We start from the raw sequence: 22,375 nt of genomic DNA, 5'->3' as shown, positions 1-22,375 counted from the left end.
ACAGACCAATCACTAGAAATTACATAGAATCAGCAATAAAAAAAACCTCCCTACAAGCTAAAGTCCTGGACCAGATGGCTTTACTGAGGAATTCTACCAAACATACAAAGAACTCACATCGATCCTTCTCAAACTCTTCCAAGATTGAAAAGGAGGGAGTACTTCCAAACTCACTCTGTGAAGCCACCATTACCCTGATACCAAATCCAGACAAAGACACTACCAAAAAAGAAAATTACAGACCAAAATCACTGATGAACATAGATGCAAAAATCCTCAACAAAATATTAGCAAACAGAATCCAGCACCACATATGAAAGATCATATACCATGATCAAGTTGGATTCATGCCAGGGACACAAGGATGGTTCCACATATGCAAATCAATCACCTCATACGCCACATCAATGAAAGAAAGGACAAAAATCACATGATCATCTCAATAGATGCAGAAAAAACATTTGATAAAATTCAGTACCGATTTATGATAAAAACTCTTACCAAAGTAAGTATATAGGGAACATATCTCAACATAATAAAAGATATTTATGACAAACCCACATATACTCAACTGTGAAAAACTGAAAGCCTTCCCACTAAAATCTGGAACAAGATGAGGTTGCCCACTCTCACTACATCTATTCAACATAATCTTGGAAGTCCTAGCCACAGCAATCAGGCAAGAAAAACAAAAGGGATCCAAATTGGAAGAGAAAAGGTAAAATTTTCACTATATGCAGATGACATGATACTGTATATAGAAAACCCTAAAAGCTCTACACAAAAACTGAGAGCTGATAAAAGAATTCAGCAGGGTAGCAGGATACAAGATTGACATACGGAAATCAGTTGCATTTCTTTACATTAACAATAAAATAGCAGGAAAAGAAAGTAACAATCCCTTTTAAAATTGCATCCAAAACAATAAAATACTTAGGAATAAATTTGACCAAGGAGGTGAAAGACTTATACATGGAGAACTACAAAACATTGATTAAGGAAATTAAAGATGACTTAAGGAAAAGAAAAGCTATCCCATGCTCTTGGATTGGAAGAATCAGTATTGTTAAGTGGCCATACTACCCAAGGCAATCTACAGATTTAATGCAATCCCTGTCAGATTACCCAGGACATTTTTCACAGAGCTAGAACAAATCATAATAAAATTGATATGGAATCACAAAAGACCCAGAATTGCCAAAGCATTACTGAAGAAAAAGAACGAAGCTGGAGGAATAACCCTCCCAGACTTCAGACAGTACTACAGAGCTACAGTTATCAAAACAGGTATTGGCATAAAAACAGAATATAGATCAATAGAACAGAATAGAGAGCCCAGAAATAAAACGCACAGACCTATAGTCAATTAATCTTTGACAAAGGAGGCAAGAATATACAATGGAGAAAAGACAGTCTCTTCAGTAAGTGGTGTTGGGAAAACTGGATAGCAGCATGTAAATCCATGAAGTTAGAACACTCCCTCACACCATACACAAAAATAAACTCAAAATGGCTTGAAGGCTTAAACATTAGACAAGATATTATAAATCTCCTAGAAGAAAACATGGGCAAAACATTGTCTGACATAAATCTTAGCAATGTTCTCCTAGGTAATAGAAATAAAAGCAAAAATTAACAAATAAGACCTAATTAAACTAATAAGCTTTTGCCGAGCAAAGGAAACCATAAGCAAAACAAAACGACAAGCAATGAAATGGGAGAAAATATTTGCAAATGATGTGATGGACAAAGGCTTAATTTCGAGCATATATAAACAGCCTATACAACTTAATAACAAAAAACAAACAAATCCAAAAATGGGCAGAAGACCTAAACAAGCAATTCTCCAGTAAAGACATACAAATGGCCAATAGGCACATACAAAAATGCTCAATATCACTAATTATCAGAGAAATGCAAGTCAAAACTACAGTAAGTTATCACTTTACACCAGTCAGAATGGCCATCTCTCAGAAGTCCACAAACAATAAATGCGGGAGATGGTGTAGAGAAAAGGGAACCCTCCTACACTGTTGGGAATGTAATTTGGTGCAGCCATTATGGAAAATAGTATGGAGATTCCTTAAAAAACTAAAAATAGACTTACCATATGATCCAGCAACCCCACTCCTGGGCATATATTCAGAGGGAACTCTAATTTGAAAAGATACTTGCACCCCAGTGTTCATGGCAGCAGTATATACAATAGCCAAGAAATGGAAACATTCTAAATGTACATCAACAGATGACTGGATAAAGAAGGAGTGGTATATTTATACAATGGAATACTACTCAGCCATAAAAAAGAATCAAATAATGCCATTTGTAGCAACATGGATGGACCTGGAGATCATCATTTGATGTGAAGTAAGCCAGAAAGAGAAAGAAGAATATCATATGATATCACTTATATGTGGACTCTAAAAAAAAAGAAAAAAGAGAACACTAATGAACTCATCTACAAAACAGAAACAGACTTGCAGACATAGTAAATAACCTTATGATTACCAGGAGAAAGGGAGTGGGAAGGGATAAATCTGGGAGTTTGAGATTTGCAGATGTTAGCCACTATATATATATATATATATATATTAAAAAACACCCAAATTTCTTCTGTATAGCACAGGGAACTCTACTCAATATCTTGTAATAGCTTTTAATGAAAAAGAATATGAAAATGAATATATGTATGTATATGCATGACTGGGACATTGTACTGCACACCAGAAATTGACACATTGTAAGTGATTATACTTCAATTAAAAAAATATGAAAAAAATGGTGAAATAATTAAGAAGTCTCCTTCTAGGCCTTGGGGATGGGAGCAGAAGTCAGTTGGTGGCTGGTGGGAGCTGACAAAGCCAGGTTGGCTGAAGGATAATAGTGTCTGGGCAACAAAGCCACCAGAAGGCCACAACAAATTGGTCTTTACTAAGGGGTCTCACCACCATCAGGAATCACTTAGTCAAATACATCATTCAGTACCAAATAGCACACACAAGAATGAGTTGTAGAAGCATTAGAACTTCCAAGGTGTGAGTCAGTTAGGGGGAGAAGGAGGAGGTAGTTTCAGAAAAGTCTGAGGCTCAGTGGTAGGGTAGGGAAGCATTCTCCTTACTGCAGGGGATGGGGCTGGGCTCAGAGGACCAAATCAGAACATAAGAGGAGCCCTTATATACACCGTCACTAGCAGGCTAATTCTAATGAGCAACATTTGGAAGAAGTTGAACACTTTGCCCAGGTCTTTCCTTGGGCAAAGAGTCTGTTTGATTTGGTCTAACAGCCAAAAGAGAGGACTGTGGTAAGGAGAAGGACCAGGGCTGGGTGCCAAGCTGAGCTGGCTAGATCAATGCAGGTAGACACTATTAACATTTGAAAAAACAATATATGCTTTGTACCTCAATCTACTCTTATATTTTGAATTTTGTTTTCTTTTCACATGGTTGCTAAGTGAAAATTCCTTCTGCAAAAGCCCAGGCTTATTTGAGTCTTTTCATAAAAATGTGGAGCTGGAGTACAAGCTATGGGCTCTGGAGACAAACTGCTAAGACTCTTAGCTCTGCACTTACTTCCTGGGTGTCCTTGAGCAAGTGTCTTTACTCTCCTAAGCTTCCCTTTCCTTGCTGTAAAGTGCTTTGTGAGGATTAAATAAAATAATGTCTATAAAGCTGTTGACATAGTATTTGAGTTCAATCAATGTTAGCCCTGCGTTAATTAATGTTACCAAGGCGAAGAGGCAAGGTGACGCTGTGAGGGTTTCCTGTCTCCAAGCTTAAAGGGAGATACCTTCATATTTGAGAAAGAAGAAGAAAACGTTCTGCTTTGGGCACATTGAGTTTAACAAGTCAGTGGACAATCTGGGTTGAATTATAGCTAAGAGTCTAGAGTTTAGGAGAGGGGCAAAGCTGAGATTTTGATTTTGTGGGTCAAATTGTGGAGATGATCAGTAAAAGAGAGTGTCTAAGAAGAGTGTTTAAGATGAGAGAGCCACATTTCCAGAATGTCTATCTTTCATATTCAGAGGTTATCAGAAGAAAATAATTGTGAAAGGGATCAGAGGGAGCAGCCAGAGGTGAAGGGAGAACGAGGATAGAGGAATGTGGAGGCGGTCAGAGCAGGCATGTTCTTTATGGAAGGAGTGGCCAAGGAGGACAAGGCAAGTGAGCCAGAACTGGAAGTGGCCATTAGGTCTAGCAGTTATTACATCACTGGCTTCCTGGGCCAGGGCAGGCAATCGAGCAGTGGTGGTAAAAACCAAACTGCTGTTGGCTGAGAAATAAAGGGGCATATTCATGATACATTAAGGGAAAAATCAGATTATAAAATGATATACCTCGTATGACCCCTATTTATTTAGCAAATGAAAAGAGAGACTTAAGAAATTTTTACATTGGTGATGGTCTCTAAAGCTTGCTGATTTCTTTGGTAATACCGATGGTTGATTGTTTATAAAGAATGGAAGTCCAAGCTTCTCCCTGAATGTTATTTTCAATTCTGTGCTACTTCTACCAGCTTCTGACTTTCAGACCTTGTGCCTGGTTTCCGATCCACATTAAACTCCAAGACTGAACTCTGTTTCCTGTGCTTGATTTTCAGTGCTCTCCAGAGACTGAGCAATGACGCAGCCCTGGCGCTTCCTGCTGCTGGCTGTTTTGTAACATACTCCACCTCTACCCATCTGGCTTGACTCCGGGACACAAATCCCGGCAGAAGTATGTGTGCAGGCCAGTCGCTCGAGGGGCTGGGACAAGGGTACTGTATTTAGGAGTTATGTGATGGAGGCATAGGTGTTTCTAAGGAAGCATGACTAATTAGCCCTTAGAAGCCCCAGCAAAATTGGAGTCTTCTATGGTTACTATAGACACGTTCCCACAAGACACGTCCTAGTTTTCCATGCTGAGTCATGTCCTGCTTTCATTTTCTCAAGCCAGATAACAGCTATTGTCAAAGGCACAAAAATATTTTATTACTAATTAAAGCGTTTTGCATACTTGAAGACAAGCTTTATTTTTAAGCTCTGTTGTGAGAGAAGAAGCAAGCCGTGAGCTTGGGGTACTAAATCTTTTCACTCACCTCAAGCCTTCACAGCACCTGCACTGGTCTGTGTCACTTGGGACAAATTCCAAACCTTTCTTTACCTGAGTTTCCTCATTTGTGAAAGAGAATTATGATTTCAACCTTGCCCATTTGTTGTGAGAAATTCACGTGATTATGTTGCACAGAGCTTGCACAGGTGATTTCTTTTTCGTTAACTTTTCTCCAACTTTGTCTCATTTTACTCCCAGAAAGTGCTTTCATCCTTGTCCTGATGGAGAAGATCCATCCCATGAAAGGGAAACATTTAAGATAGAGCCATTTAGCTGAATTGTAATCTTCATCTCCAAATGTTCCTTTACTCCCAAGCTTTCTCCTCTCTGTAATTCTGAGCTCAGCCCACCACCTTCTCTCAGAACTTGATTCTCTGGGGTATGATATTTTGAAATATTAACCAGTGTGTTTTTTACCCTCAGGTACTTTCTTTCTCCTCTTTGTCTCTTCCTTGCCTGCAGAAAAATTACTAGCCCATATTCACTGTCTCAGAAGGAGAAGGCTTCGAGATTTTTGTTTTCTTCCTGGTGATTAGAGGGAGAGAGAGACCTAGACAGAGGTGGCTCGAGTAGTGAGGAATATGACTTGTCACTGTTCCCTTCCCTCACCACTAAGGACTCCTTGGGCTGTTAGAATAGAAATGGATGAGGAAAGGCAGGAAAGACTGGGGGTTTCTGAGGAAGGTCCTGTGTCCTGCTCTGAGTCAAGCCGGGGGCTTTGGTGACAGCTCCGGAAAGCTTGTGTGATCTGAGAGCAGAAAGGGCCTATAACTCACTTCCCTTTGGAGCTTTGGGCAGGTGGTGATACATTAGAGAGAATGGTTCCGTGGTATTACTCTACCCAGATGGGATGTGGGTAGCCTCAGAGAGTTTTTCACACTGATTTGTGGTGAGGGTAGTAATAGGTGATGCCTTTGTTTCCAAGGATGGTGCAGAAGGAGTTTCTGAAGGGACGATGCAGATAGATACAAAGGATGTTTTTTCAGGTACCCAGATGTACCAGCCACCAAGGACGAGATGTGATAACAGATGGGTCAGCAGACGCCAGTGTGGAGAGATGTCTTCGAGGTTCAAATGCAAGTGCTCCTTCAATTTCCCCACCCCAATGGCAGACACACACAGACATACAGAGACGCACAGACACGCACACACCACACTCCAGCCTCACGTGTACACATCAACCATGTACACTCGCACATCCATACCTTAGCACTAGGTGAGATTCCAGAATTTATATGAAAACAAAACTCAGGGAAAATTTCTCTGCATTTCTACTACCCCACTGGAATGGTAAACCAAGAAAGAGGGTGGAGTTTAGAAAAAAATGAAGTGTCTCTTATACATCAGAATTTGTAGACTGAGACACTTATCTGCCATAGTTTATTAGCTATCTTTTTTTCTATTATTTCTCTTATTTCTTTACTGAGATATAATTGACATATAATATGTCAGTTTTAGGTGTACAACATACTGATTTGATATTTGTATATTATTGCAAAATGATCACCACAATAAGTCTGGCTAACATCTGTCACCTTACATAGTCACAAAAAATTTTAATTTTTTTTTTTTTTAAAAATTGAAGTATAGTTGATTTACAAGATTACATTAGTTTTAGGTGTACACAATAGTGACTCAAAATTTTTATACGTTATACTCCATTTATGATTATTATAAAATATTGGCTATATTCCATGTGCTGTGCAATATATTCTTGTAGCTTATTTATTTTATACATAGTGGTTCATACTTCTTAGTCCACTACCCCTGTCTTGCCCCTCCCCTCTTCCCTCTCCCCACTGGTAGCCACCAATTTGTTCTTTATATCTGTGAGTCTGTTTCTGTTTTGTTATATTCACCAGTTTGTTCTATTTTTTAAGATTCCACATGAAAGTGATAACATAGTGTATTTGTCTTTCTCTCTTTGTTTCTTTCTCTTCTGCCCTCCCCTTCCCTCTCCCCTCCTTTTTTCTCCTTCCTTTCTTTCCTTTTTTCATTTTGCATTATCCATTTCTGTCACTTTCCATAGCCTCTCTTTCCCTTTGGCTTATGTATATGCCCAGGCCTTTTCTAACATTGATGCCAAAAATAATAAACCCCAGGACCCATCTCTCACTAATACCATCTGTCTGGAGTCCAGCAGGACCAATTTCATTTTTCTGTTAATTGCTGTTTGTGTCGGTTGCTATAGAAAGTACCAGACTCCCAGGTCCCCATTCATCTACCACACTTAAATTCTCACACAATTTGGCAAATTCCCAGTATTGTACCATGCCCAGTTCCTCCCCAACTCCTGAACTTCCTTTGGTCCTTTTGGAACTCATGGGACATCATAGCCAAATCTTTAAGGCATCTGCCTTTTGAATTCTTGTGCCCGTATGTTTTCAGGTCCATGTCCTACTCCTCTCCGCCGTGCTCTCTAATACAGGGAGCGGAGCTCCTCAAAAGCTCCCTTGTGATTGTTCACTGGCTGCCATCGAGGTTCAGCCAACAGAAAGCATTGTGGGACGTTAAGCAAGACGGGAAAGGAAAGGCCTGGGTACCTCCGCATCCTCTCCCCGTCGGGCTCCAGCAGTGGCTACAGCTTCCCTTTGGCTCTGGCTCCTTCTGGATGACCATCCTCTGTGGTCCCAGTAACCACCTGTTCCAGTTCCTGCCATGCGGCCCAGCTCCTGAGCTCTGGTACCTCCTCCTCTGGGCTCCCCAGCCGAACCAGTGATAGGGCCATGCTCTTGCTACTCTCTGAGTTTCTCTGTTGTACCTTGTTGAGCTTTTCAGCTCTTCCAATACTTTTATAACCAGTTCCTTGAATAAAAAGGGCTGCCTTGTGTGGGTTCTCTTCTCATGACTGGACCCCCCAAAATACAGGGTTTATTTTTTCACCTTTCTGCTCTGACCAACATAAATATTTAGTTCCTTTAAAGGCTCATTTCCAGGTTTTCTGAGTAACTTGTATGGTTAATAAATAAAATAAAGACTTAACAATGCCATCTACTAGATAAATATTATATATATATATATATATATATATATACACACACACACACACACACACACACACACACACACATTTACTGTAAATGTATATATTTAAATCTTGAGTGTGTCACTTTACTTTTCTATACTTTATCAACTATAAAACGGGTATAAAAATGCTCTACCACTCCTGTTTGCCAGAGTTTTGTGAAACTCAAAATGCATCTGCTAGTTTGATTTTTAAAATAAAAACATGAAAAATACACATTCCAGAGAAAATAACCTCCGCCCTCAGTGGTAGATTTTGTTCTGTAGAAAGGTGAATAATGTCTGCCCAGTGGAACCCAAAGATTATGGTTTAAGACCTGTTGGACATTAACCGCTTTGTATCTAATCCAGCAACCTAATAAGTTGTAATAGATCTAGCGATAATAACGTAAAGCAAGTCAATCACATCACTTTACTCAAGACCCTACAGCAATTTCATTTCATCCAGAGTAAAGTCAAAGTCTTTACCATGGCCTAGAGATCATCGGTCACCTTGGTCTGCCCCACTTCATTACATTTCTGACCTTAGACTCTGCTCTAGCCACCTTGGTCTCCTAGGTGATTCTCCCTGAAACTAAATACATTTCTACTGCAGGTACATTTACTTTACACTGGCCTTTCCTTCTGCCTGGAATTTCCTTCTGCCTGGAATTTCCTTCCGAATAAGTTCCTCACCTTCTTGCTATCCTTTCTCTAATCTTACCTCCACAGTGAGGACAACTGGGCCATCCTGTTTAAAATTGCAGTGCTCTTAGTGTTCCGGTCACTTCTTTACCCTGTTTTTTTCCTTTGTTTTCCCTATGGAATGCATCATCTTTTAACACTCTATCTAATTTATTTATCTGTTTATTGTTTGTCCAAGTAGTACATAAGTTCCACTAGGTTAGACTTTTATGTCTCCAGTTAAAAGAAATGTTCCTGCAACTTGGCAATTACTCGATGATGACAAAAAGAAAACCATGAAGGTCGGCGCTCAACCATGGAACACTAACTTGGAGAAAAGGAAGGTCTTCAGACATCTTGGTGCAAAAGAATGTCCTCTTAGGATAGGAAATTTTCACTTCTCAAATATGTGAGGTAGATCAGTGGTATAAGTGGTGAAGTTGTAAGTGACAGAACTTGGAGTCTCTGGCCTTTAATGGTTCCTGCGGATCTCAGGTTAGCCCCTTAGAATACAGTCTGGCAGAGGACTTAGTCAGAAACTTCTTCCTGCATTATGCCTGGAAGCTTGGTAAGAGTGAAAACTCCCATTCCCTGAGGGTGGGGCCTATGAACCTGCATTTTAATTTAGCATCCTCGTAAGTGTTTAAAACAAGAGCCACAATTAAAAAGAAAACTGACTTAATTTATGTACAAATTAAGGGCACACAGTTTCACAGGAAATTCGTATCCAGTCAGGATTTTAAAGATGTCTTTCAATGTTGCTCCATTCCCAGAAGGAAGTAGGGTAGGCTTCCCTGGGCAGTGAGGGATGCCCAGGGACCATCTGCTTAACTCTGTTGACTTAAAAAAATAGTGTTATTTATCAGCAAAATGAATTTATTTGGAAATAATAGAGAATTGCAATTGAGGACAAGCAAACCATGGTGAACCATAAGCAAGTCCAAACAACAGAGAAGAGGGGGTTGCTTTTATGGAGGAAAAGAGGAAGTTGGGAGGAGCTGTTTTGAGGAATCCAAGGTGGTAACTGCTTCTCAATGGCTAGGCTGTTGCTGGGCAAGGAGAAATTTTTCCTTATCCTGCTGGGTTCTGAGTAGTTAGTGACAATGCCCCCGTTATGACTGTGTATTAAATGAGGTTTCCTTTATTTATTTTCATAATTCCCAGTTTCCAGGAGGCTCTCTTTAAAACCTTTCCAGAAAGATGATTTCAAAAAGCAATTAATTTTCAGGATGAATTCAGTTCTGGGCATTCCATGGCTGATTTTCAGCACGCAGTTTCATATCCATCTTGCCAAAAGAGTTTCTGGGGAAAAATGGAGTGGTTTATAACAGATGGACCAGTGACAGGAGTCATTTTGGCCGTGCTCAGTGTCTGCAGATACTGATTGTGAGCCAGTAAGGCATACCACTCTTCTGAGATTGCCCAGGATCTGTTTGTACATTCTTGTTTCACTCCCTGCAACCTCCATCTCCAATTCCCTGGCCGTGCCAATTTCTCAGTTAACTGGCAAAAGATTACGTTAGACATTGCCTGCTCCACACTCAAGCCATGTCTTTACCGTCTGTTCGGCTTTGTCGTCTTTTTCCCCCATCCTTACTTTAAAGGAAAAAAAAAAGTCGTGTAAATATTCTCCAACTATAATCTTACCTGCAACATTTTACTTTCTTTAATAGGATCCTAGAAGAACTCACTAATCCAATCTCAGCATCTATGAACCTTTTCTCATTGTAGGTCTTCTGTTTCTTCACTGCTCTTCCCCCTGTTCTATCTCTGCTCACATGTTTCTGGTTCCATTGCACTCATTGGGTAGATGTAGTCTCTTTATTTCCAGTGTTCTCTCTTGATTTGGGCTTCCTTTTCTCTTGAGTGCCTTAGACTCATAGAATGTTGTAAGTGACAGGTCCTTAGAGATCATCTGCTTCAAGACTCTCATTTTTAAGGTAGGGATGCTGAAACCCAGACAGGTAACAAGATTTTCCCAGAGTTCACAGCAAGACAGAGGCAGGCATGAGCCCCATCCTTTGACTCCCAGGTTAGTGCCCCTCCACAGGGGCACTGTTCTCTAAGGCAACAGCCAGCTCAGGGGCAACATGTAACCCATGGACAAGTTTTATTTAACCTGCATGTAAGTAAAAAAATTATTTATTATTTTTTAAAAATGGAGGATTTTGGAAAAGATCTAGAGATAGACAGTGTAAGTGGTTAAGACCATGACTCCTGGAACTGAGAGCCCCAGTTCAAATCCCAGTTAGACTTCTTACTCATTGGTGCCCATGGAAGAGTTAATAGGCCAACCAACCTCTGTTTTCTTCATCTATAAAAAGGGGTAGACAGTAGTCCTTACCTCACTGAGTTTTAGAAGAATAAATGGCGATATATGTGAAGTGCTTACAGCAGTGCCTGGTACTTGGCAAGTGCTCTATGTGTCTGTTATGAGCTGCCCTTTATTATTACAGTCATGCTATTGTAATACCAACTCAGAACTTGGAAGCTCAGCCAATTTATATTACCTTCCTGGACCTGGTGTGCAGCTCCCTCACTCACCTGTGTATATACCTTCTGTCCTCCAAGCACCAACCCCCTAGCTCTGGGTTCTCCATCAGAAGAACTTTTAAGATCAGTGAAATTTTGCAAACTCACTCCAATCTGAAGGGACAGCCTGTCTGGAACTTTTTAAAGTATGGAATAGTAATAATATTAAAGAAGAAGAAATGCAATTGTGTTAACTTCAGATGTGTAGAATGATGCTGTGATCAGGGCTTGCTGAGCTAGGCTGTCGGGGCTAGAGTGGTGTGTACGAACTGCAGGGGCGGACTCATTGGTGGAAAGGGGAATCAGTTCAGGAAGGTGTGACTAGAATTTTAAAAATGGAATAAAATAAATACGCTCCATTTTGTTCTGCGTAGTAAGGGAAAAAATTGTTTTGTGAAATCCTTTTCAATTGCATATTCATGTGTTTCTTGGGATAGGATGAGGAATGCATTTCCTACTGTGAGTCCTCATCTAAAAGTTAGAAAGCCACTGTGCAGGAGAATCTTGTATCCTAGTAACTGGATAAGAATGATTCTTAATTGACACTACCAGTTGACTTAATAGAGCACTCCTAAATTCTTCTCTTTTGAGAAGGCTCTTCTTTATATTATTTATTTGCTTAACAAACCCCTTTGTCAAGGTTCGGGGAAAATTCCAGTACCAGAAGATTGCATAAGAGACTTGTCATCCAGGAGATTTGCCATGGTGATCTAATCATAACATAGTCTCCAAAATAATAATCTTGTTAATAAGTCAGTTTTCTGATTCTTGCCCACGTACATGAGGAAAGTTCGAGACTATGCATTGCTTCTGTTGTTAGTATAGTGGAGAGGATTTAGCTGCTAACAATTCTTTATTCTACCTTCAGGTGCAGTTTCCTCATTCCATTTCAGTCTGCGCTCACCAAGGCCCAATTCTGGCTACCTGGCAACAGATACCTAAACGTATTCTATGAACTGAACTTCGTGACATCCCCTGTTCTTCCTTGTGGCTCTAAGGCTGTCCTTTAACTTCACTGTAACTTAATTTTACTTTGATAAGCAGAGGGAAGGAGGTCCCAAAGAGCCGTTTATGGTAGAACATGAGGCTACTTTAAACTTCCACTTGAATTCCTGGGGGCACTTCATCAGACAAAACAAATTAGTGAACTATCCCCCAAATGTATACTTACTTCATGTGAATGTACAATCATACAAATATATATTATAAAACACATACAAGAGTAGGAGTAAAGGATAAGATGAAATAAATCATATTTTAAATAATTTTTAAATGATAGAACTAAGTATATTTTCAATAATATTTCTTTGTGTTGTTGAATATCTTTATTTTAAAATAATTAAACAATTTGATATTGAGAATCAAAGTTCTAGTTTCAATATAGTTCATGTCAATACTTGGTTTTAATGGCATAATGTTATAATTATATAACACTGATATAATTATATAACACACTGATATATATATATCATATATGATATATATATATATATATATATACCCAGATGAAGTATGTCATTTGCTGTTACTGCTTTATGTGATGCTCAGTTTTTAATCTCACACATCAGTTATGCCAAAGTTTTATTGAAATTCAGTTTGTAATACTCATCTTCTCTATGGCAATCAGTTAGTGTTTTAAAATTCATCAAAATGGATGCAGTATCTACTGAAATACTTCATTTAGAGGCTTTTTATCTGGGTTAAATAATTCTGTTCTCATGAAAAATGGGTGTCTAGTCAGTAGGTTTGATACCTTTTAAGTGCTTTGCTATGGAATAACCAGGGAATTTCAAGAACTGCAAGAGGCTGTCATAACAGCTCTCCATTTCATTACAAAGTATTGTTGAAATCTTGTTTTTGTAAAATCGGTTGTGTTGCTGACATTCGGTACTACTTTGCAGACTTCTGTTTCATCTTCTTTGCTGTAATCGTCTTTTAATGACAGAGTGCATACATCTCATGTCATTACTCTATCCATAACATATTCTAATACCTTAAATTGTTATTATTTTTTATTACATTCAAAGCTTCTACTCCTTCAATAGTTAGCTAAAACTATGTTCATATGCACATGAAAGAAGTAATTTACTAAGTTAAATAAGTCTTTGCATACACTTTTCCTTCAGTTCTTCACAAGAAAATTAGTATTTCATATATGTCATTATTGGAAAAAATCTAGAATATACCGTAAGTATATATGTGAAAAACAGATATATTTTCATCTAATTGTGTCACAGACCTCCCATACCAGGTAATAGTTATTACTTCAAATATGCAATAGTTTCATATTTTCCAATAGTATTTTCTGACAAAAGAATATATTTCAATTTGTAGCCGTATTATTTCTCACATATTTTATCAGCTGTTCTTACTGCAGGAAGGACAATGTTTACTGATAGTATATGGCTTTTCTTTTGTGCTTAGGTAGGAAATTTAATATGTATTACATGTTTAGTGAAATATTGTAAAGGCCTGGGTTAATTATTTCATGGTGTTTTTGAACCAACACTAAAAAAACTGTGGGCATTTGATTTCATGTTCTGCATGATCAGTGTGTGTCTTGGTAATTATGATGGCTCTCAGACTCTCACTGATATTTTAAGGCACAATATCGACTTAAGGCAAGGTTAATCTTTAAAGATGGGGACGTGAGTGTATATTTCACAGAAGCGTCTTGATAATTTGAATTATTTGGGGCAAATTCTTGTTAGGTTAAATTGCCATTGCTTTTCCCTCTTAATAAAGCTGACAACTTACTTGGAATAAAAGTATAAAGTCTGACATTGTCTTATTGCCTTACATTATTTGAGGCAAACCATCGAACATTTTTCCATAACTTTATGATGGAATTTTGCAAATGCACACAAAATAAAAGAGCATAATGAGCCTGATGTGCTATCACCCAGTTTTAGGAATTATCACTGCATGGTTATATTTTAAATCCATTCTCAGACAACATATCATTTATATATATTTCAGTATGTACTTCTAGAAATGATTGCTATACTAAACACATAAAAATTCATGGTACATTGAAAATATTCTTAAATACTTATTGTTCAACTTTCTCCTATTGTTTTATAATTTTATTTTTATATTTGAAGATAAAAGCAATGCTTTGAGGATGCATTTGGGGAGTAGAGCCCACAGTACTTTGATTGGTTGAATGTGGGAGAAAGAGAGGAAGAGTTTGAGGGTAAAACTCAATTTTCTGGGTAAGAGATGAAGAAGAATTTGGAGGTGGTTAGGGTGAGAAAATAAAGCCATGTGGAAATAATCAAGATGGAGATGAGAAGTCGACATTTGAATGAATAAATCTGGGAACTCAAACAGGGGTCATGGCTTAGGGACATAAACTTGGTAATAGATGTAGCATAGGTAATATTTAAAACTATGAGAGTAAAGGGGGAGGGTGTAGCTCAGCATGCATAAGGATTCAATCCCCAGTACCTCCTCTAAAAATAAATGACTAAATAAACCTAATTACACCCCCCCAGACAACAACAGCAAAACAAACTTCTGAAACTATGAGAGTAAGAGACAAAACAAGGTGAGACAATAGAGTAGATAAGAGAGCTCAGACCTAAGACTGACCAATTCTGACTCCTTAAGGAGAATGAGAAGGGGTCAGAGGTAGCAGAAAAATTGAGGGTGCAGTGCGGTGAAAACCTGGAGAGAGAGGGTTCGAGAAAGCAACAGGCATCAACAGTGTTGGGTGCTGCTAAGAGGCTTCATGGAATGAGGGTTGAAAAATCAACCAGTTTCAGACCCTGCTCCTCCACTTGCACAATTTCTGCTGCTGAGAAATTTTGAACTGTTTGAGTCTCGATTTCATCATCTGCAAAGTGGTGCTTATGAAAGGTGGTGTTGGATGGTGGGAGCGTGGGGTGGGGGTCAGGAAGTGCTCACAATTCCTCATCCAGCGCAGTGAGAAGGGTAAGTGTGGAGGGGAGGGAGGAGCAGACCGTCTCCTACCAATTCCAAAAATCTGTGAGGTGAGGATGTTTTACCTTACAGGACAGGGGAAGGGATTTTCTGAGTGACTCTGTAAACTACCAGGTGCTAGGCAAATATGAGGTGGTATTTCTGTTTACCGAGACAGTAAATGTCAAAGAGAATTTTTGTTGTGTGCTTTTTGTATGTCATGGTAGCTTCAAGGCAGATGTACCCATGATGGTGATTTCATGTACAGGAAACTGGAGGCGGGCTGTGATTCTGAGTGTTAGTGCATCAGAACCCTAATTGTTTAGAGGTCCCCGAAGCTTTAAGATTTGCTTGCCTCTGGTGTTATTAAGTTACAGCCACTTGAACATTTTGCCTTGTCCTCATACCACAGAGCTATCTGGAAATTATGAATAATCTGAAGCCTCTGGTTGGGTGGTCAGGTCAGTACCCTGTGCACCCATCCCTTCAGCATGACTCTCGGAGCCCCCTCCCCGTCCCTGTCATTTATTGTTATAGGGGAGACCATCCCCATTCTGTAGGCCTTACTGCGGAGGTGGTCCTGAGGCTCCCGCCGCATCATGCAGAGAGAAGTCATTAGGTCCTCAAGCAGCAATCCTATGAATTAGCGAAACAAACTCAGAGCTCTCAGAATCAGGAACTCAGTTAAGTGTGTTTCTCAAGGACAGGAACCTGCCTTAGGTGCACACAGAACCTCACGTGCAATGATGCATGCTCAACAAATGCTGTTAAAAATGAGAGAGAGAGACTGCCTTAGGCACTCAGGCTGTGTGCCTTAATTGGAGGCAAGGCCAGCCTTTGTCGTTGGCTTATGGTGTCAGCTCTTGAGATGATTTTTGAAGATGCTGTCAATTATCCTGTCCCCTAGATGAATACGTTTCTGGATAATGGCAATTCTGCTTATGAAATTCCACCCATTAATAGGCCTTGGTCTCTGACAAAATGCAAATGTGCCCAGAGGAGCAAAATTGCATTGTCTGATTCTTATATCTTACTGCATTTGAGTTCTTTGGATCTCTCCAGAGAGCATAGTTTGACTAAAAATGTCAAGAAGAGAGACAGTGGGAGTGATGAAGGGATGGGGAGAAAAATCTAATTTTATGGACTTTGCCGTTGTGCCTAGAGCTGATTGGAAGCTTGGATACAAGGCAAGTATCCAAGGATGATGTGTATTTCCTTTTATTCATTGTTTTCTTTTTCATTCATTCCTTTACATTTCACTTCAAATACATACAATGGATCAAATTCCATATACATAGTTACATATTCTTAGTACAGTTACCCTAGATGCATAATGAGGATGCAGGTAACATTTTTAGTCTTGCAGTCCCACTTCCATGTAGCTGATTGATTAGCACAGTAACAGGAGCAAACACGGAGCATAGAGCTTCAGGTGGCACATTCAACTAACAACATTCAGGCAAAAAAAGAAAGACGAGGACTCTGGTACCAGGCAATTGCAAATTACAGATTAATGAATGTAATTTTGGTTTCAGGGATTTTCCTATTTTACTCTATAACACTGGGGCCAACGTTTATTAGCTCAGAAGGATCTGGTGAAGGACTGCTGGCAAGGCATTAATGTACCAGGTAAGCTTTTGCATTTGCTCATTGTGCACGCCAGATTAGACAGCATTACCAAGCTTAATCTGACCTCTAGTGGCACCTTGTAATAATGAGCACACTTGAAATCTACTTAGAAGCTTTGCTGTGGGAATCCTGCCATCACTTTAGCTTAAAACTGGGAGAAAACCTAGAGATGATCTGCTTGGCAAGCTTCCCACCCACTGCCCCATTCTGCAGGTGAGGACACTGAGGTCCAGAAATGTTGGGTGATTTGATCAAGGTTGAAGAACTAACTGATGGTACAGACACTAATGATAGAATTCAGGTTTTTAGATTTTTGTGCTAATATGACAGTGTCATCAAAGAACAACCAATATGCATATATGTTTAAGTGTTGATAAGGATAAGGTGAGGTATGTAAACTTAATGGCTTTCTGAATTCTATGAGTAAACAGCATCGAGGCACTTTCAGCTCAATATCTGAATATTTTAGTTCAAAGTATGTGGAATAACTTAGTCAAAATTACTGACTTCAGTTTAGCCATTCTTAAATGGTGAGTTTCTTTGATTTTTTTTCTTTGAATGGTTTAGAACCATTATGAAAATAATTAACAAATAGTATAATTCTAATGATTTTAGAAGACCAACATGCATTCATCTGGTTCCATACTCAATTCTAGATCTTGGGAATATTCAAATTGGAATAAGACATCAATCTTTGTTTACTTAATTCCAAAATCTTTAATCAAATTGCAGACAGTGTAAAGTAGTGAAAAGAATGCTGGTTTCAAGTGTGAGCAGATCTGGGTTAGAATTCTGGCTCATCTCTGTACTAATTTCTATTGCTGCTGTGACATATAACCACAAACCTAGTGGCTTAACACAACACAAATTTATTCTCCTACACTTCTGGAGGTTAAAACTCCAAAATGAGTCTCAAGGGGCTACAAGGGGTCAGCAGCGTTGCTTCCTTCTGGAAGCTCCAGGGGAGAATCCTCTTCTTGCCTCCTCTACGTCTTGGGGTTGCCAGCATTCCTTGAATCCTGCCTGCATCACCCTAGTCTCTGCTTCCATGGTCATATCACCTTTTCTTCTGTAGTCAAATTTCCCTCTTATAAAGATACGCATGATTACATTTAGAAGACACCTGGATAATCCTGCCATCTCAAGACCCTTAATTTAATCATAGCCGCAAAGTTTCTTTGGCCATATAAGGTAACATTCACAGGCCAGGGATCGGGACATGGACATCCTTGGGGCCATTATTCCGCTTGCCACAATCTCTTACCAGCTGCGTGATCATGGTCTAATCACCTTAACCTCCCTTATAGAATTGGTTGTGAGGTTTAAAATAGAGGATAGACAACATGTATCCAGCAAGCTGCCTGGTGCTCAATCAAATAGATGCTCAGCAATATTCCCTTTTTGTCCCTTCGTTTAATCAATTGATAAAACCCTGAACAACAGATAATGTACAGAAGAGAGGAGGTTCAAATTCTGTGTAATCCAAGAGCTATTTCTGGAAATGGGACTACCATCTAGTGGATGAGGGGGACACCACAAATCCCTGAAATGCAGTGTCTCCCAGGTAGTGGGCTCCTCTCTCTAGCTTCCCTAATGGTGCATCTTGCATTCTGATTTTGGAAGCTTGGTTACTTTCTTCACCTCATTGCCCATCTCCTAGTTTGCACAGATAAAAACTTCATTACTGATAATCACATTAGTTGTCTTTTAAAATAATTATGTCCTGTGGCAATCAATTACACAAGTCTGCCAGGTGGCACACGGAGTGTGTGCTGAATGGAATGATCAATTATATTCCAATCTACCCTGTTTTATAGTTTCTACTCTGCCATGGGCTTGGTCTGCCTAGGAAAGACACTAAAATTGTGCTGTGTATTGGCCCTATATGTTTTGCTTTCCTCTTCTTTTTATCATTCCTCTTCAACATGGACTTAGAGAGGATGGGTGTAGTAGAACTCAGTTTCCTTGACTGGAAATGATTCATTGATAGTCACTCTGGAAGCCTTACACTGGAAATCTCCCTTGGTGATGCCAGAGACTATGGGCTGTGACCTGACTGTCACCAGGCTAAAGAAGGCCTTCAGAAGTAGTCTTCTTGGGCAACATAACGGCTCGCAGTGATTAAGTTTCATGCCTTCAGATGGGCAGTCTGTAGTTTTCCCAGTGGTAATACCTACCAATTTGGAAGACATTGCACATAGGTTTCCAGACATTTCTGTGACCCACCAGCTTCCTGAAGACATTTCTCCAGGGCAGGAACAGACATGCAGGGAAAAAAGTAAAGAAAGACTGACATCTGTTGTTCCTGACAAAGATTGCCCCGAGTCAAAACATGATTTCTCACCTGAAAGTCCTGTGGACGCTGCTCCACACGGTGGCCTTTGCCCCTTGACAGCACAGCCCTTTCTTCTTGCGGCGTTGCAGAGTTGCGTTGCAGTTACCTTCCACCGGCTGTGTAACTAGCTGGCTTTAGGGCTGTAGCCAAGTTACTGAAATTACCTAAAACCTACACATAGAAAGAGAGAAGTGAAACTAGATCGTCTGTAGAAATATTTTTCCTGAAACAGTCTGTGATTCTTGGTTTCATTGATATTTGTCAGTGGAAAAGGTTAACTTTTTGCTGATGGGAAAAAAAAGCCATAATAAGTCTGGAGAAGGAGGACAGAGTTGGATGGGCAGGTGGAATGACCTTGAGAGAAATGAGTGAAGGAGACACAGCAGCTCATAACTCTGCCCTGGTGACCCTGGCTCGAAACTAAGTTCTTTGCGCTATATCTCCTGTGTTTCCTTTGCTCTGCTTTAATTTTCCATCTTAACTCATTAAGAATTCCTCAGCTCAACATTTTTTTTTGATTCTCTGTCACTACATCTCTGTGCTTTATTTTTGTGTGTACTTCAGTGAATCAGAAATCCTCAGCAAGATTAAGATATTCTAAAGGTAGAGTTTTCAATAGGTGATAACTGTAAATACCAATTTTTTCAGTTATTGCTAGATCAACAAATTCAGAATGTGTTGTTCTAGCCCTGGGCAGAATGGATACCTCGAGATATTGGCTTTCCATAGCTAGATAGACATTCTGCCCCATGGGAAGTAGGAGTGTTTTTCAGCCGCAAAAGCCTGAACAGATTTGCAGTTACAGACCAAGGAAAAAGTCTGCACTAATTGCAGATTTCAGGGAAGCCAAAGCTGCAGTTAACTCTCCATCCACTAGATGGAGGTAGAGGAGCACAGAAAAAAATCACTTCGGGGTTGTTTATCAAGTTGATCCCATGAAGCTAAGGGGGAAGCTGATGTGTCATTAAGACCCACAGGTAAAATGGATGAATTTTGTACCTTTTAACACTAGTGGAAAACACTGGCTTGAGGTATAAGGCTGTTGGTAAGACCTTTTGATTTTATGCAAAAGTTGTATTCCGTCATCATCATCAAATAGCAGTCCCTGCCTTTGCCTGGCTTGGGCATCTTTTAGCTTTTTACAGCTGGATCTACTGGTGGGCTTCACTTTCAGTCCACTCTGCCAGCCCCACGTCCCGAGGAAGTCCCGCCAGCAGCGGAGGGGGAGCGGCTGCCTCCGTGCAGGTGCATTGGGTTAACAGAGTTGCGGGCATATATTCGAGGGGCTGGCATTTCCGGCTCCTCAGGTGGTATTAGTTTCTGCCTTTTACCGTGATTCATATAGTAAAGAATGCATCAAATAGGAAAAGGATTTAGATGCTGGCTTAGGCAACAAATGACAATGATATTGGAATATTGACCAAGACTAAATTCAGATGGTCACCCATAATTGGTAAGACAGTTCAGCACTAACTGACATTCCAACTTCCCTCCTTTCTTCCTTTTTCTCCCTCTCTCCGCTTCATTCTCCACTCCCTCTGTATTTAATCTCCCCCCCTCCTTTCTCTCTCCATCACTCTCTCACTCTCTCCTCTTTCTCTCTCTCTTCTTTACTGTCCAGAAGATTCTGAATCTGGAACCTGAAGGGTCCCCTTCCAGCTTTTGGATTCCCTCACTCTGCTTTCTCTCTGGTTTTACCTTGCCTAGGATTCTAGTCAGTCCTGTGTTGAACCCCACCTGGTGATGGAAGCCTTGGTGCCCAGTCCTCTGTCCTCTGCCTGGAGGCTATAGTCCTATGCACAGGAAGTGCCCACCTAAGTAAAACTACCACTGCCATGTCCTGTCCGTGTGCCCCTAGGATGTATCTGCTGATGTGGGCCATTGGCTGGGTCACACTTGAGCCTTTTAATGGAACGTAGGGCCAAATAAATACCCTGGAAGTGGGAGGAGGAGGGAAGGAGTGGATGCAGGTAGAGGCTGAGACAGCCTCAGGTGGGACTGCGTTTCAAAAAAGACTTTTTTTTTGGTGCCTTCTATTTTATTTTAAAAATGTGTGTGAAATTTGCATTATGCTGATATGCATTCATGTTTGTTTTAATACATTGAAATGTATTGTATTACTTTGTCATTATGCAAAATTGCTCCAGGAAGATGCATCCTGTTTATCCTGTGCCTTTGAGTCCTTCCGGCCACATCAATGGCTATTCCTTTCATCTGATTTTCAGTTTAGCTTAAGCAGGAGCAGTGGTGAAGGTGGCAGGGTTTGGAGCCAGACTGAACTGGGTTTACCCGAGCTCCTCCGGCTCACTAGTTGTGTATCCACAGGCACAGCCAGGCCTCTCTCAGCTTCATTTTTTCCCGTCCATGAGTAGGAATAATTGTGACCACATAGGATTATTGTGGGGATTAAATGGCAGAATGTGCACAAAAGGATAGAAGGGATATAAATCCCTTAGTATAGTGGCACCCTTAATAAACATTATTGTTGTTAGGAACAGAGCCATTTGGATCCTATGTTGAACCATCCATTTGTTCTCATTTGCTGCACTTGAACTTAGTCTGGTCTTTTCAACAGTACCGCGTTAAATATGGCTTTTTACAATGCAAAGACAGCCTGGAAAATGTGAGAGCTGTTTGAATGTGTTCCTTGTGGTTTGTGCTTCTCTCAGTAAGAAAGCTGTACAAATGAAACATCCTCAGCTTAGTGAAATGGAGTGAAAGTGGGGTGAGGACAGGGCTTATTTCACTCCCATAGCTTAACTGCTTGGCTCTGCAGTGATCAGGAGACTTGGCAGTTGGCAGCTAGTTAGTACCATAAGCTTTTTAGGACCCTGGGCAGGAGAGCACTTCAAGGAAGACAGAAGAGTAGTGTTTGGCTCTGGCTACAGAACTCAGTGCTCAAGTCTAGTTCTAACCTCCTACAATGGCTGTGTTCCCTTTATCACTCTTTGCTTCCAAACAAAGCAGAGTTGGAAGCCAAATAGGGTTCAGGGACCAGCTAATTCTTCATGTTGGCTTAATAGATTTTGGAGGAGGATCAGAGAAATGGTTGTCTTTAATGATCTCTTGAATGAAACTTATTTAATAAAGGGGAAGTAGGGAAGTGTGTTTTGGCTACAATTTGGTTCCAGTTTGTACCACGGTGAGGAGAGAGATACCATCTACATCAAACGCAAGTATC

The 22,375-nt window shown here is 40.0% G+C and overlaps 1 protein-coding gene across 10 annotated transcripts in view; it reads left to right on the top strand.

Moving 5' to 3' along the window:
* ZPLD1 (zona pellucida like domain containing 1) overlaps positions 1–22,375 on the top strand; it is a 451,025-nt gene that overhangs the window by 230,012 nt on the left and 198,638 nt on the right. The window contains exon 2 of one of the 10 annotated variants that reach the window (XM_072966134.1): positions 16,766–16,859. The exons of the other annotated variants lie outside the window; for them this stretch is intronic. The gene's annotated coding sequence lies outside the window, so the exon portion shown is untranslated. The remainder of the gene's footprint in view (positions 1–16,765; positions 16,860–22,375) is intronic. 10 annotated transcript variants of the gene reach the window in all.

Source organism: Vicugna pacos, chromosome 1 (assembly GCF_048564905.1).
Source record: "Vicugna pacos chromosome 1, VicPac4, whole genome shotgun sequence".
In the NCBI taxonomy this organism is placed as follows: domain Eukaryota; kingdom Metazoa; phylum Chordata; class Mammalia; order Artiodactyla; family Camelidae; genus Vicugna; species Vicugna pacos.
This window is presented reverse-complemented; position numbering and strand designations above follow the sequence as displayed.